Below are 15,355 nucleotides of genomic sequence, written 5' to 3'. Positions count from 1 at the left end.
TCTAATATTTTTCTGTGCTGTGCGATTGCCATTAATAACTACTATTAACATTCATGGACAATGGTCAACCATTTCCTAAATAAAAATTAAAAGTCTGAGTAATCAATGTGAGTTTTCTGAATGACTTGAATTATTATTACACGTTTTATGTTTTATAAAATGCCAAATCTAATAGTCTCAAAACTGGCCCTAACAAAAGAGTGGTTCTTTGAATAACACAACTGACACAATGTAAGTTCACTTATTGATTCAACAAATATTTCTTGAACATTTGCTATGTGTCAAACATAGTTGAGAGCAACGGGGATAAAGCAATAAGCAGAAACAAAGCACTACTTTCTTGGTGCTCACACTCCAAAGTGAGAAGATAGAAAATAATTCATAATTAACTAAATAAATGTAATATGCAATATGTCTGGTGGTGATAATGGCTGAAAAGAAAAGCAAACTAATAAGCAGTCAGAGTGTAGTAGAGGACAAAATGTATACTAGAATATGATATCTTTGTGTTGCTTGACTTAAGCCAAATCTGGAAACTACCCAAGGAAACCTAGAAAAAAAATGTGTATCATATCTTGCCCTATCAGAAAGTTCAGAAAAATCCAATATAGTTGGAAAAAAACACATCTGTTTTGCCATGTTGTTAGTTTCTGGGATTTATTCCACATGAAGATGATGAGCATTCTGTCTTTTCATTCATTCCATAAAAATTTATTAAGAACCTACTATATATAAGGCCATATGTTCAGGAGTGTGGGTGGTGAATAAGATCCAGATTTTGTCCTCAAAGAAATGTACTGTCATGGGAAAATGAGACACAAAACTAATCTGAGCCATAGAGGTGACATAAATGCCAGCAAAAATGCAAAAAGTTGAATAATTAATCACATAAATCTTCAAGAGAAGCTTCATAGAGAAAGTGGCATCTGAGTGGAGCTACAGAAGAAAAGGATTTAGGCAAAAAGAACTGCATGAGCAGACGCGAGTGTGAGAAGGGCCGTGTAGTCTCTGTGGGATCTGAAGCACAGGAAGTAGCTGGAGATGGGGCTGCAAAAGTAAATTGAGGGGCCGGCCCTGTGGCTTAGCGGTTAAGTGCGTGCTCTCTGATGCTGGCGGCCCGGTTTCGGATCCCGGGCGCGCACCGACGCACCGCTTCTCCGGCCACGCTGAGGTCGCGTCCCACATACGGCAACTAGAAAGCTGTGCAACTATGACATACAACTATCTACTGGGGCTTTGGGGCGAAAATAAATAAATAAATCTTTAAAAAAAAAAAAAAAAAAAAAGACAGGCTCACATTCTTTAAAAAAAAAAAAAAAAAAGTAAATTGAGGACAGATCCTGGAAGGACTTGAATGAATAGGTTTAAACTCTATCCTGTAGGTAATTGTGATCCACCAAATATTTTTGAGCCAATGAAAGACACTATCAGATTTGGTTGGAAAGATGTCTCTGGCAGCAAGGAAGAGGAAAAATAGAAAATGGAAAAGAATGAAGTTAGAGAGTGTTATCTCTTACATTAGTCTCTTAGGAAAGGGAAAGGGTGTAAACTAAGTCAGCAGAAATAGGAATTAAAGGATAGAATGGCTGAGAGAGAACTTTTTATTTGGCAACCAATTGGTGGAGCACGGAGCGATGGAAAAGTCTTTTTATATACATAAACAAATCTTCTAAATCAGAAGTAGGATAAGTATCTCAAATTTTTTCTGGAATCAATTCAAATGTAAACACCCTGCTTACAAAGTAAATATAGATTTCTACTTAATAAAGTATATGTTGAGGTCATAATGGGTGTTCAACACTGCTAGGGTCTGTTTGGAATGAAAATAGAAAACGTTAAGACAACTATTATGCCCCAAATAAAAGATAATAAACTGCTGAAGTCAGTATATAATACAGAGTTTAATTACATGGTACTATCTAAAAATGTTATTGGGGCCTTAGCAATTAACATGAGCTCTTGAGTAATTGGTAGACACTATGTTAACCAATCTTAGAATTGGTATCTTTGACGTGTTTGTTCATGGAAAAGAATAGAGAGTCAAATGACTTGATCAGTTTTTCCACTTGCCAGAATACAACTATGCACAATCAAGAATCATTTCCTGTCTAGTTTCAAATCTTCAGAAAGAATAGGTACTTTTAACTTCCTATTAGAAGAGTTTTCCAAAAACTAATGATTTTCAATGTCAAAGAGTTATTCTACTTAAATTACTCCTGGTTAACTTACTCTTTTATATCATTTTAAATAATTCTACTCCCACCTTTTTAACTTTCAAATATTTGTAGAATCTTATAACATACCCTGTAGTTATTACTTGCCTAGCTATACATTTGTCTACTTAAATCTTTTCTTATAAATTAATCCTTTCCTTCTCTTAATCATTGCAATTGTTTTCTTCTGGCCTAGCTCCAATTTTTCTTCAAATTATTATCTAACAGAATTCCAGGCTTAAATTTTATGTGGATATTTCCTTTTTATTTATTTATCATACTGCCTGTGTGTGATTTGTTGTAAACCATCACCCCATAGACACCTAGCTAGGCACAAATATACTTAACGCCTGAAAGATAATCACAAGTCTCCCAAATTTGATAAAGAAAAAGTGTCCATTTTCATACATCATTTGTCTACTATTACAATAACATAAAGTAATCCACATCAGCACTAGTAAAGTAAGTAAGTTAGTTGAATTTGGTTTTGGGATTTTTTTTACTTCAATTTTTATTTTAGCATCATATGTTGCTTGCTGAGTCTTGGTAAAAATTGGTTAAATTGGAATATTTTATTTCCCAACGTATGTACCACCTAGTGCAAATGCATATATTCTCAAAATTATTTTGTATTTTTCTCCTTTTATATTATACTCTGTCTAAATTAATATGCGGGCTAAGGAAATTTAATTAGAAGAAATGATTATCTTAGTTTAAACAACAAAAGGAAGCTGTAAATTTTATCTTAAAATTTGCCTTCTATTTTTGTTATGCTGCTTATTGTGATTTTTTAAATAATATTTATCCAAATTTCAAAAAAATCTGAATCTACTGATTCAGATAAGCACAGAATTCCCAATGATAAATAAAGAGATAGAAAGTGATCTAACATTCTATTTCTGGATTTATACACTTTAAAAATATGTGTTCCCTATGCCAGGAAAACAACCGATCCTTCACTCATGTCCCAACCACATCTCAACAACACAACTCATGAAACTATATTCTCCTTTTGCATCTAAAATCATGTGATAGAGAGATTTCTTTTTGCCTTTTCTTCTGTCCCCTTCATAATCTCTTGAATCAATTATTTATCAATACTGAAAATAGTGTCTTCCTACTTAGAGTCTGAGCTCCTTTCAGGCAAAAACCATATTTTAGTTTCCCTAACACTTAGCAGAGTATCTGGTATATACTAGTTATTCAATAAACATTCAATAAATTCATGAAGCATGAATTAGTGAATAAATCAGGATTGCTTCTCCAGCGCTGGCAATCTATGCAAAGAAGGTGACAGTATTTTCAGAAGGAACATTTAAAAAAAAAGTGGGTTTTTATTCAGAGAGTAAAATTATCACATTGTTTTCTTCATTATTTTGCCTTTCCATTTTCTCTGACTCCTAGGAATTGGATATGTTCCAATGTACATTTCTAAAATTGTTGGCCATTTGATAGTAGTAAATCTCAGACATTAGAAAGCAATTGGTGAAATTTAAATAAACTCTGTAAATTGGATAATAGTACTGTGTTAACTGTTAATTTCCTTATTGTGTACTGTGATTATGCAAGATAATGTTCTTGTTTTTAGGAAGCACATACTGAACTATTTAGAGGAAAGAGACATTATGCCTGCAACTTATTCTCAAATGGTTGAGGAAAAAATCTATATATAGACAGAGAGAGACAGAGAGACACAGAAAGAGAGAGCCAGAGAAGAGAGAGAATGATTAAGCAAATGTAGCAAAATGTTAACATTTGGAGAATCAGAGTGAAAGGTATATGAGAATTCCTTGTACCAATTTATGCAACTTTTCTGTAAATCTGAAATTATTTATTATTATTTCAAAGTAAAGAATTTTTTTAAATAGTAGTGTTAAAAAAATGATTAAAGAAGAACTCAGGTGATACAAACAAACTTTAACATTTGATGAAGCAGTCTCCATTCAGAGAAATGCAAGATGGGGCGGGAAGCAGGAAGCTTTTATAGGATAAAGAATAAAGAACAAGGAAGGGAAAAATAGAAAATATCTGATTGGGTGGGGCCACCAATTCACCCTTGGTTGGAGTAAGAAGGAACAAAGAGATAAGTAGAGAGCCCAGAGTTGGCTTGGCGCTTGGGGATTAGCTGCCTGGATATGCTGCGTCTCTGGTCAAGCAGAGCATTTACAGGAACACGAAAGTTATCTAAGTTTCGGTTTGCTGACGTGGCACCCCAGGCATGAGGGGCTCCCTCTTTGGCCTAGATATTTATTTCAACAGTAGTCTTTATTTGATTGGTAATGTATCATTTATAAAGTTTTTTCACATACTACAATATCTCACTGAATCATTCTCACGGTTTTTTCTTCTTTTACCTCTAAAAAAGGAAACTCAGAGAGTGTCTACATAAAAGCGTCAGAAATGGGATTCAAAGGTTTCCAACTTGAAGCAAAGAGTTATTTCTTCTACAGACCATTCTGCTTCTCTATAATTAAAAAATTACTCCAATCAATTGCCTTGAGTCATTTTAAGTGTTTTGTGTCATTAAGGAACATTTTTGTTAATTGTTCAAATAAATAAATTTAGCTTTGTTTCTCCACATCCAAAAGCATCAGACCCATCAAAAGCCTATTGATCCTACCAGTGTTGCATTGGGCCTATCTGATCTCCCCTCACACTCATCCACAGCCCCTCATGGACTGGGATAACAAGTATGTGATGATAGCAAAAATACTCAGATTTTCCATGAAATCTGATCAAAAAGGGATTGGAGCAGTGAGGGAGGGGGAGTGAAATATATTAAATTGAAGATATAGAACACTTCTGGTTTCTGAAGTGGCCCTGAACACATCTACCTAAGTGCCTTGGAAGAATTGGGGCTGTCTAAGGGGTGATGTCTTCCAGGCCGCTCCATACCCTTTAACTACGAACTTTAGTGGCCTGAAAAAGTAACCACAGCTCCACACATGTCTCCCTCGGATTCATTTACATGCTGGAAGATTCATTACACACATATGAATACTTTTACTCAGACTTATTGATTTCGATATGCCATGCTTTAGTTTCAAGAATTATTTTCATCTCCTTGATTCAAAATTCTTTCTTGAATGTTTTAAACACTTCCCAGTCATCCCAAATATTTTTTTACCTTTTGTTCAATATACACTGATTTCAATAATCTCAACTATTTCAGGATTGTACACACTTCAAAGGCAGAATAGGTGGTCTAAATGTGTAACCACGGGCTCTCCAGGATGAATTCAATTGACAGCATCTTATCCACAGAGTAATTAAGAGTATTTTTTCAGGAACTGAGACCCCTTGTCCAGGTAAGGCCGGTTGAAACCACCAACCCCTCAACTGGGCCTGCACAAATGCTCGATAAGTGACTTTTTTGACATCAAGAGGCTAAAAACTCCACCCTCAGATCATGGTAATGCTGCTATTGTGTGAACATGCGTCCTATGAAGAGGCACTAAGCTTGACTACACTTGCGCAGATCATCAATTACCTCACTTCTCCTTACCTTCAATCATATATCATCACACTTCAGACCGCCCTGCCCTTCATCCCATAAATTGTGCCCCAAGCCCTGGATCAGGGAGACAGATCGGAGAGTGTATGCCCCTGTCTCCTTACAGATCAATCTCGCAAAATAAAACTACATTTCTTCTGCCAAAAACTGATGCCGTAATAATTGGCTTTTTTTATGTGCATCGGGTAGGAGAACACCATTTGTGAGATAACAAATGAAGTAAATTATATTATGAAGAAAACTATTTTTCCTCCATTTTGGGACTACTCACCTAAATAGTTAAAGCTCTTTCCTTTTCTCCTTGGAAAGAGTGACCCCAACCTGACAACAAAACCCTAGGTGGGATATTTAAATCTTAAGTGAGTGGTCAGTTAAGTGCCTGTAGAGGTAAAAGGACAGATAGCATATTTGGTATGCTAATGGAACCTATTTACTTCAAGGAAAGTGACAAAAACATCAATCAAATCAGAAGAGGCTATTAAGGATTGTTAACTCCCTTTCAGATGAGCAATGATTTCCACTGGGATTTAAATAAATATTCATGAAAAGCACCGATGACAGAAATTTCACCAAAAAATCACACCACGGTAAGGTTTCTACATAGCTGATGACAAAACTTACTTGGATCCCAATTTCACAGCAGCTTTGACTATTTGGGGTACACTCCCACTTTTAAAATATCAACAATAATTGGCATTCTTTTTCCATTTAAAACCCAAAGCACATTTATTTAAAATTAAGCCCTTGAGGTATCTCTAATTCTCAAAAGATTATATATCTTCCCCAACCATAAAAACTACACCCTTGCTAATGCATTAGTATTATTCAGGATCTACTTCAATTAAAAAAATTGGAGAAGTTAAAAAAATATTTAAGGAAGCAGAATAAAATCATAATTTAAAATTATATGGAAATTATGTAAAGAGCATTTTTTTTTTTTTTATTGAACAAATCAGGCATCAGGCAGCTTTTCCATGTTTGCCGCCACCTGGTGACAGCTCTGTGCAAGTTTACCATAAACACCCCAAAATAAAACCCCCCTAGTAAAATCTAGGTCAATTCAATTCAATTCATTAAATATTTGTTGACCTACTATTATATTTTTAGGACTGGTTTAGATTATGTTAGGAACACAGATTACAGCACGAGGACTCTATCTTAAATATGCTTACAATTGAGATGGAAAAGCAAACAAGTAAAAGAAGCAATTCTTATGGCTATTATCAAAAAGACAAAAGGTGGGTGTTGATAGGACGTGGAGAAAAAGGAACCTCTGTACACTGTTGGTAGGAACGTAAATTTTATAGCCATTATGGAAAACAATACAGAAGTTCCTCAAAAAATTAACAATGGAACTACCTTATGGTCTAGCAATCTCACTTCTAGGTATATGTCCAAAGGAAATAAAATCAGTATCTCAAAAAGATATCTTCACTCCCCTGTTAATTAGCCAAGACACTGAAACAACCTAAATGTCCAACAACAGATAAATGGATAAAGAATATGTGGTGTGTGTATATAGATATAGATATATATAGAACATTAGATAGAATATTATTCAGCCTTAAAAAAAGAAGAAAATCTTGCCATTTGTGACAACATGGATGAACTCGGAGGACATTACGCTAAGTGAAACAAGCCAGACACAGAAAGACAACTACCGTATGATCTCATGTACATGTGAAATCTAAAATAGTCAAACTCATAGAAGCAGAGAGTAGAATGGTGGTTGCCAGAGGCTGAGGGGAGGGGGAACAAGGAGATGTTGGTCAAAAAGTACAAACTTTCAGTTATGAGAGATGAACAAGTTCTGGAGATTAATGTGACTATAATTAACAATATTGTATTGTATACTTGAAATTTACAAGAGAGTAGATCTTAAGCATTCTCACCACAAAAAGAAAAGTAAAAGGTAATTATGTGAGGCAATGGAAACGTTAATTACCTTGATTGGGGCGATTATATCTCAATGTATGTGAATATCAAAATATCAAGTCGTATACCTTAACTATACACAATCTTTATTTGTCAATAATACCTCAATACAACCAGGGGAAAAAAGAAGCAATTCTTAAACAATATAGAACAGCATTAAGTAAATACTAAACATAAAAGAAAAAAAAAGAAACCAAATGTAGGCCTGGATTTTCAAACTCCTACATGAAGTGAGACTTGAGATAGAATTTAGAAAAATTGGAAGAGGCTAGATTATAAAGGTAATTGAAAATCAAGAGGACGTTAGACTTGGTGCCTGAGATATTGGGAAGCCTGGAAATGTCTTAATCACAGTATTAACATAATAAAAGTGGGATTTTAGTAAGACTAGTCCAAGAAAGGTCTACATGTGGACAAGGTCACAGAGATGACCATTTCATAGGTAGTAATCTATCTACAAGTTGATGAAAACCTAGGTGGGTCAATAGTAGTAGAATGGAGAGGAAATTACCAAAATAGAATATTTCAAAGGAAAATTTGAAAGAATTTGGTGACTGGTATGTGAAAGGAAGAGAGGAGTCATGACTTTGAGCCTGGTTGACACCATTAGCAAAAGGAAGGAATGAAAGAAATAAATTATATGGAAGGAACAGAAATTACATCTTGGAGACGCTGATTTTGAGATGACAGTGAGGCATGCAGCTAGAAATTCCAAATTGAAATCCTGAGGTTTACCTTTCAGAAGTTAGTTATTAACTAATAACAGCATTAAATAGTACTTCTCCATTTTTAGTTCTCTACCAAAAAGTTTTACCTCGTAGAAATCCTCATGAAAATTAGTATTGATAACATTCATATTCAACTAATTGAGTCCCTTCTAACTGCCACTCACTAGGTAGACACTTTCACATACATTATCACATTTAATTCTCACAGCAACTGCGTGAAGTTGTTTATCTAGAAATTCTAATTAATTATATTGTAATGAAAATGCAACTGCCAAATATTAATCAAGTATTCATTGAATTAATTAGACATATATTGTTTGATTTCTAATCCTATACTGCTCCACTGCCCAGATTCTAATTTTCCTTTTAATAGACATTAATAGCACAAAGTAACAAAAAGAGTAGTTCAATGTCAAATAATGCACATGAATAAAATGCCTTAGTGAAAACAGAAACATATTGGGAAATGGAAGATCCAAGTTACAATCTAAGCTCAACCTTAGGCAAATCACTAAATTTTCTTGAGGCTTAGTTACTTCATCTGTCACATGAAATTAATGATTTTCATTCAGTCGGTGTTTTGGGGTTGTTGTATGGGTCAAACAAGGTATTGGTGAGAAAGCTGTTTACTAAACAAAAGTTTAGGAGAGGGGGAAAGAGGATATTTTTCTTTGGGTCCCTCTTCTTTCATTTTCAAAGTCTTTCCTTGAAAAGGCTTTGTGGATAAAGAGAGGTGGCAAGAGAAGGAACTCTCAGTTTCCATCACCTCTGTTCCTCATCCATGTCCAACATCCATCCCCTTTCCTCCTGTGTGCCTAAGTCTATTCCCTGATACACCCGTGCAACTTGTTATTAGTGATTGTTTATGTGGCTTCACTCATTCATTGTTATAACTCTTGGTTTTCACCTCTGATCGCTGACACTCATCAATGAATTGAGAAGAGACAGGCGAATGTAGATTAAGGGACACCTGGATATTAACTGCAAATGTGGGTTGAGTTTATTTGGAGGGTACACTTCTTTCAAAACAGAACCTTAAGAGAAAAGCTATTAAGTCTTTTAGAACAAAAACCCACAAAGAGCTTACCTAACAATTAATTTTAAATATATGTAATTACAAGCTAACCCAAGCATCCCTGCAATGTGGGTTTGATGCTAATGACCAGCCCTTCATTCCTGGGGAACAAGTGAAGCACTAACCAGTAGACGCTCACGTTGCATCTCTGTCCTTGGCCCTGGTCCTGTTTTTTCAAGTTCTGTCCTTACTTCTTTATCTGACACAATTCCCTTCTTCTCACGCTGGACAGCTCACTTCCATGTTGATGCTGACATGCTAACATAGGAGAGGTCTCAGTCTTTCTTTCTGCATATGCTCAACATTTAAGCATAATTTTTCCCTCTGAACCACACAGAGTTACTAATTATATGTCATTTGTTACTTCTGTTTTATTTCAATCTAATGAATCTGTGCAGCGCAAGAACTATGAAAGTTTCACCTCCCCTTATGACTCCATTAGTATAAATGCACATAAATTCTCCCTAAAATACCTCTGACCCTGCTATTGCTGGGATGAGGAAGTTTTAGAGAATTCTATGGTGTTAGGCATGATGAGGAGTATCTCTTCAGAGGCTCTCATCTACCACTCAAGGTTTTCATCTAAGACTGCATGGATCTTCTCTATCTACAAGGGCCCGCCTACCCCCTCCAACTTTCTAAGAGCTTCTTACCACTGAATGTTGCCTCAGTCTGGCCTAGAGCCAGAGTGAGCTATCCTATTTAACTTGGATTGAACTATACAGAGGCTCTGTGTATTGGAACTGCAAAATAGAACTCTTATTGTCCTAAACTTTTGTGACTCCTTCCACTATCACTATAACAAATACCATTTATGGAGCCACCACCAATGGCACTGTGCTTAGACTTTACAAATATTAGATTGAGCCATAGAAAATTACCATTTTTATAGGTGAAATATAGGCAATTTCCTATGATCAATCTAATATTTTTCATTCAATACTCTCAACCACCATAAAAACTAGACATAATCATTCCCATTTTAGAACTGAGAAAACTGAAACTCAGACTGATAAGTAACTAGGCCACAGTCAGACACCTGGAGAAGTGGCAGAGCCTGGTTTTAAAATAACTAAATAAAGTGCCATTGTCATATCTATGCTCATAGAGATAGATTTTGAGGGTAGAGGAGGGTATAGAGGAATTCGTGAGAGTAATTATAGGTAAAGAATACAGACTAAGATTCAATATGACGATGATAATATAGAGACAAAAATAATAAACTTTAAGAATTTTTTTTGAATGACAATAATACAGTCTTCTTTCCCTCCAGCAAAGAGAGAATAGAAAGAAAAAGGCATATATTACATTATAAAATTAGCTTGAAAACAAAGAAAAATATCCTGGTGATTCAATTTTTAAATATTGGAATGGCTTACTCATAAGAACAGTTAACTTGTCCTCTTTTTTCCTTAAAATGGGTAATATCAGAAACCCTAAATAAAAATAAATAGCCAAATGATCAAAAAATAATAATAGGCATGGTTTTGAGTAGAACTCTTAGGTTAGGATAGCAGAATGGAAAAATGTAGAAAGCCCAGGAACCTGGTGGCATTGCTGGGGTGCCATCCAGACCCTGAGTTACCTATCCTCGACTGCCCCTAACACAGGACTCATAAGTGAGTGGTGCAACCTTGAAGCAAGGGTAGAGTGAAGGGATTGGATTATTTAATTCTATGTTATGGGAGAAAATAGAAATCAAACTGAAGGATATCAAGGTTAGAAAACGTGAAGGATTAATATCTAGTAAGATTGAATAAAAGTGTAATATCTTGGTAACGTATAAAATCAGTGAAATGCAGGGCCAGTCTTCGGTAAGACAAAAAGTGGAACATTTGACCCAGGCACTATGCTTGAAGGACACAGGAATCTCTCTCGAAGCTACTACTAATATGCTGAAGGCAGTTGTCATGATGTCAAGATGAACTGCACATGCACACATTCCTATCTAATGAGGTCAACTTTCATTCATTCACTGCACTTTCTCTTTTCTTCTTTTGAAAAGCATGTAGATAAATTAAAGATATTTTTTAAAGGGAAAAGTATCCATAAACATTCTAATCTGAACTGAGATAACTATTTTCCTATTTTAAACTGCCCTTCCAGAGTTTGTCTATGTAATTGTGACCACTGTAAACATAAAATTTGTGTTTTACGTTTTCCTACTTACCATTATACCATAAGCATGTTTCCACATTTATAGTAATCACTTTAAATGCTGGCATCTGCAAAGGCATTCAACCTAGAGACTAGGATTTATTCTAAATACTCAACTGAACAATTGAAAGCATTTTTTTTTCTTTTTTTAAGCTCCAAATTCCAGTAAAAAGATCTGTGATGAGCATCTGTTGTTTTTGCCTGTCCATCATTCATTCCCTTCAGCAGAAGACTGTGGTACAAGAATCCTATTTCCTTTTGGAATACCAGCCTGTCCTTACCTTAGCCCATTTGGTTCAGGTAGGGCTGACCCCAAACTAGGAGTGGGGCAGTGACTAGATTGAATAATCAATATATTCCATCCTCTTGGACAAACTGATTGGGTGGAAAAAAGTCGTGTGACCCTACTCAGTACAGTGAGACACAATTATGAAAGAGAAGTTGTCTATCTGCTAGATTTGAAGCTGGTAGAGTGAAGGACTGGATTTACCTAGGGCCACCACAAGGCAAGAGCTTGTCAATGACTTTAATCAATAGAGAAGAGAGAAGTTCAGACAAGGGGTGCAGCAGAGAACAAGAGAAAAAGATCAAGCCCTAATTGACTTTTTTGAGTCCCTGAATGCAGCTAGGTTGGACTTTTTAAATATTTGAGCTAATAAATCCTCTTTGATGTTTCAGCCAGTTTGAGTTAGACTTCTATTACTTGGAACTAAAATAGTCTTGAATGATTCTAAATCTAAGAAACCAAGCGTGACAACAATAAGAAAGAGGGTATCTATACTTAGAGCCTTGGTTCTGGGGAATATGTAACAACATTCTCTGTTAATACACATATTTCACCCATAAATAAACTAAATATGATAAATGGGGTCTAAAAACTTGATATTTATAAAATGCAGGGTTGTGTTATTACAAGGTGAACCAAGTGATTGGAATAAACCTGCACAGCTAGCTGGATTATTCCAGGGTTGGGCTGCATAATTCAAATACAACATTGTTCCAGCTACCGTTTGCTGCTGTCTGGTCCATTCTGCCTTACACATTGATTCTACGTCCTCTGGCTGGTTGGTACTCCTACGACAGGTGGAGTGATTCAAGGACTCTGCTGCTTAGTAGGAAACTGCTTTGTTGATCTGATCCAAGGCGATTGGGCTAGAAGAATACTGGGGACCCAGTGACCTACCCTCTCAGGGACCTGCCTGAGAATTCTTTTCCCCCACTGAACCCCCCTTTCCCCTCCCTCATTCTCTCCCATAGAAGAAAAGATTTTTATTTGAGAACAGGGGCTAGACAGAGGAACATATCCAATTGGCTCTATTGCAGGGTTTTACTACTACAGATGGTCCCTGAATTACGATGGTTCAGCTTATGAGTTTCTCACTTTAGGATGATGCAAAAGCGATATGCATTCAGTAGAAATCATACTCCAAATTTTGAATTTTGATCTTTTCCTGGGCTAGCAACATTCAATATGATACTCTCTCATGATGCTGGGCAGGGAGCCGCACCTCCCAGTCAGCCACACAATCATATGGGTAACCAACCAATACACGTAACCATTCTGTACCCATATAACCATTCTGTTTTTCACTTTGGTACAGTATTCAATAATTTACATGAGATAGTCAACACTTTATTATAGAATAAGTTTTTTGTTAAATGATTTTGCCCAACTGTAGGCTAATGTAAGTGTTCTGAGCACATTTAAGGTAGGGCTAAGCTAAGCTATGATGTTTGGTAGGTTAGGTGTATTAAATGCATTTTCAACTTAGGATATTTTCAACTTACAATGGGTTTATTGGGATGTAACCCCATCATAAGTTGAGGAAGATCTGTATTGAATTTACAAGCTCTTACTCTATGACAGACACCATGTAAAACATATATTTCTATACATGTATATATAATCTGATTTAACCCTCAATCTGTACTCTATAAGGCAAGCCCTATTAGTGTGGCCATTTCATAGGTGAGGGAAAGATCCAATCTCCAATGGAAATGATCCCAGATGCTCCATTTTAAGCCCTTCATTTTACCCGTGAGGGCCATGAGCCGTGAGGGGACAGAGCTGGCCCAAGGACATCCAGCAAATCAACAAGGTCAGGGCTTGAACTCAGCTGCTCTGACTCTGGCCACCTTTTTCCCCCTTAGGCTCACTTTGCTCTTTGGCTTTCTGTCTCACAGCATTTAAAACAGATGTAGAAATTGGGCAAAACTACTTTTTTACAATCACAAATAGCATGCCAAGCTTAAAAACCAATGAGGAGGGAATTGATAAAGTTTTGGGGACAGGCCACTGTGGCATCTGGTAAAGGACTGAAGAGAGAAGATGTAGATTGTGCCTCCCCAGGGAAGGAAAAAGAAAGGAACAGATGAAACTGAACTCACATCCTTATGTTTGTCATATTTACAATCTCCCCTTCCAGGTATAAAAATAACTTTGATGGGGAAAATATCCATGGGAAAAAAATTTAAGAATTGGTAAAAACAAAGAAATGATGAGAATAAATGTCAAGAGTTCATCTTTTTTCTGCTTATTTAACAACATCCAGTAAGACAGTCAAGAGCAGGGAACTGCAAGCAGTGGATAAATGAGTGGGTAGAAATGAGGCATCATGAGATAAGGGTGAGGGAGAAAATCAAAATAGTAGAAACTGTGGGTAATTTACTTACTGAATCAAGGCCAGTTTAATATCGCAAGTCGGTGAAGTTGGTACTTGAACTGAAGTCTATGGTGCCAGTGACCGGGGTCATTCCGTGTGCTCGCCTACCACATCCCATCCTAAAGAAAAGCATGAAAAAAAAGAAATGGCCAATTTCTCACCTTTCTTAACGTATCATGCGGATCAGATCCAAGCACAAATCTCTCTTAAAGAGCTTGGATAAGCACCGCAGGGGGCCGAGTAGAACAGACACAAAGAACCCCAAGGTGGCTTATCCAACTAGCTAATTGTTAACTGGTAGGAGGTGGGTGATGGCAGGCAGTGGGAATGGGCCCGCCTTCTGCATGACTGAATTCAGCACATGGAACTCATGTTCATATTTACCTTTATAACTTACAGAATTTCTATGTCCTTGACCCCAAGCTGATAAACAAAATTACAAAATTCATTTTAATTTCGCAGACTTGGCCAATCTCATCAGTCTCCCCATTAGGTTTTCATATTAAAAGAAAGAGAGGAAAACGAGAAAGCATATGTTTATAGCCAAGAATAAATATAACAATAATAAAGGAAATAAAAAGGGAAAACTGACCTTGGCACAGTTGCTTAAGTTTTTCCACCTTTCTCATATGGAGAGTTTCCAAGTTCTACCATTTCAAAGAAAACACCTCATCGAAGAACACGTAATTGCATGTTGTTTCCATTCTTTAAATGTGGGAAATGAAGCCTTTTCACATTCACATCATCAGCTGTGCCCCAGGAAACCTTCCATTCCTTCCAAATTAGTTTTTGTATCATTAAACCAATCAGCATTAGGCGCTTAGGATTATTTTCCAGAATAAACCCTGAGTCATTACCTACATCATGTATGTAATAAAGTCAAATAATGACATCATTTATATAGCACATGAGCACTGACCCTAAATGTCCAGGACCTAAAAGAAATCAGGGCAGTCCTAATAAGAATCAGGCAGGATGCCTAATGAAAATCAAACAGCAAGCCTAATAAGAAACAATGTATTTTGCCTCTCCTTCAAATTCACTTTTGATTTGCTTTTCATGAGAATCCC

General features: G+C 36.2%; 1 long non-coding RNA gene across 1 annotated transcript in view; it reads right to left on the bottom strand.

Moving 5' to 3' along the window:
- The window catches only part of LOC147916093 (uncharacterized), a 55,837-nt gene extending 40,767 nt beyond the window's left edge, over window positions 1–15,070 (bottom strand). The window contains exons 1-2 of the long non-coding RNA XR_015553341.1: window positions 14,878–15,070; window positions 14,296–14,404 (exon numbers count right to left, since the gene is read on the bottom strand). This is a non-coding gene — a long non-coding RNA (uncharacterized LOC147916093). The remainder of the gene's footprint in view (window positions 1–14,295; window positions 14,405–14,877) is intronic.
- Window positions 15,071–15,355: the final 285 nt, after the last annotated feature.

This window comes from Ceratotherium simum, chromosome 10 (assembly GCF_057802395.1).
Source record: "Ceratotherium simum simum isolate JZ-2026a chromosome 10, ASM5780239v1, whole genome shotgun sequence".
NCBI classification, from domain to species: Eukaryota; Metazoa; Chordata; class Mammalia; order Perissodactyla; family Rhinocerotidae; genus Ceratotherium; species Ceratotherium simum.
This window is presented reverse-complemented; position numbering and strand designations above follow the sequence as displayed.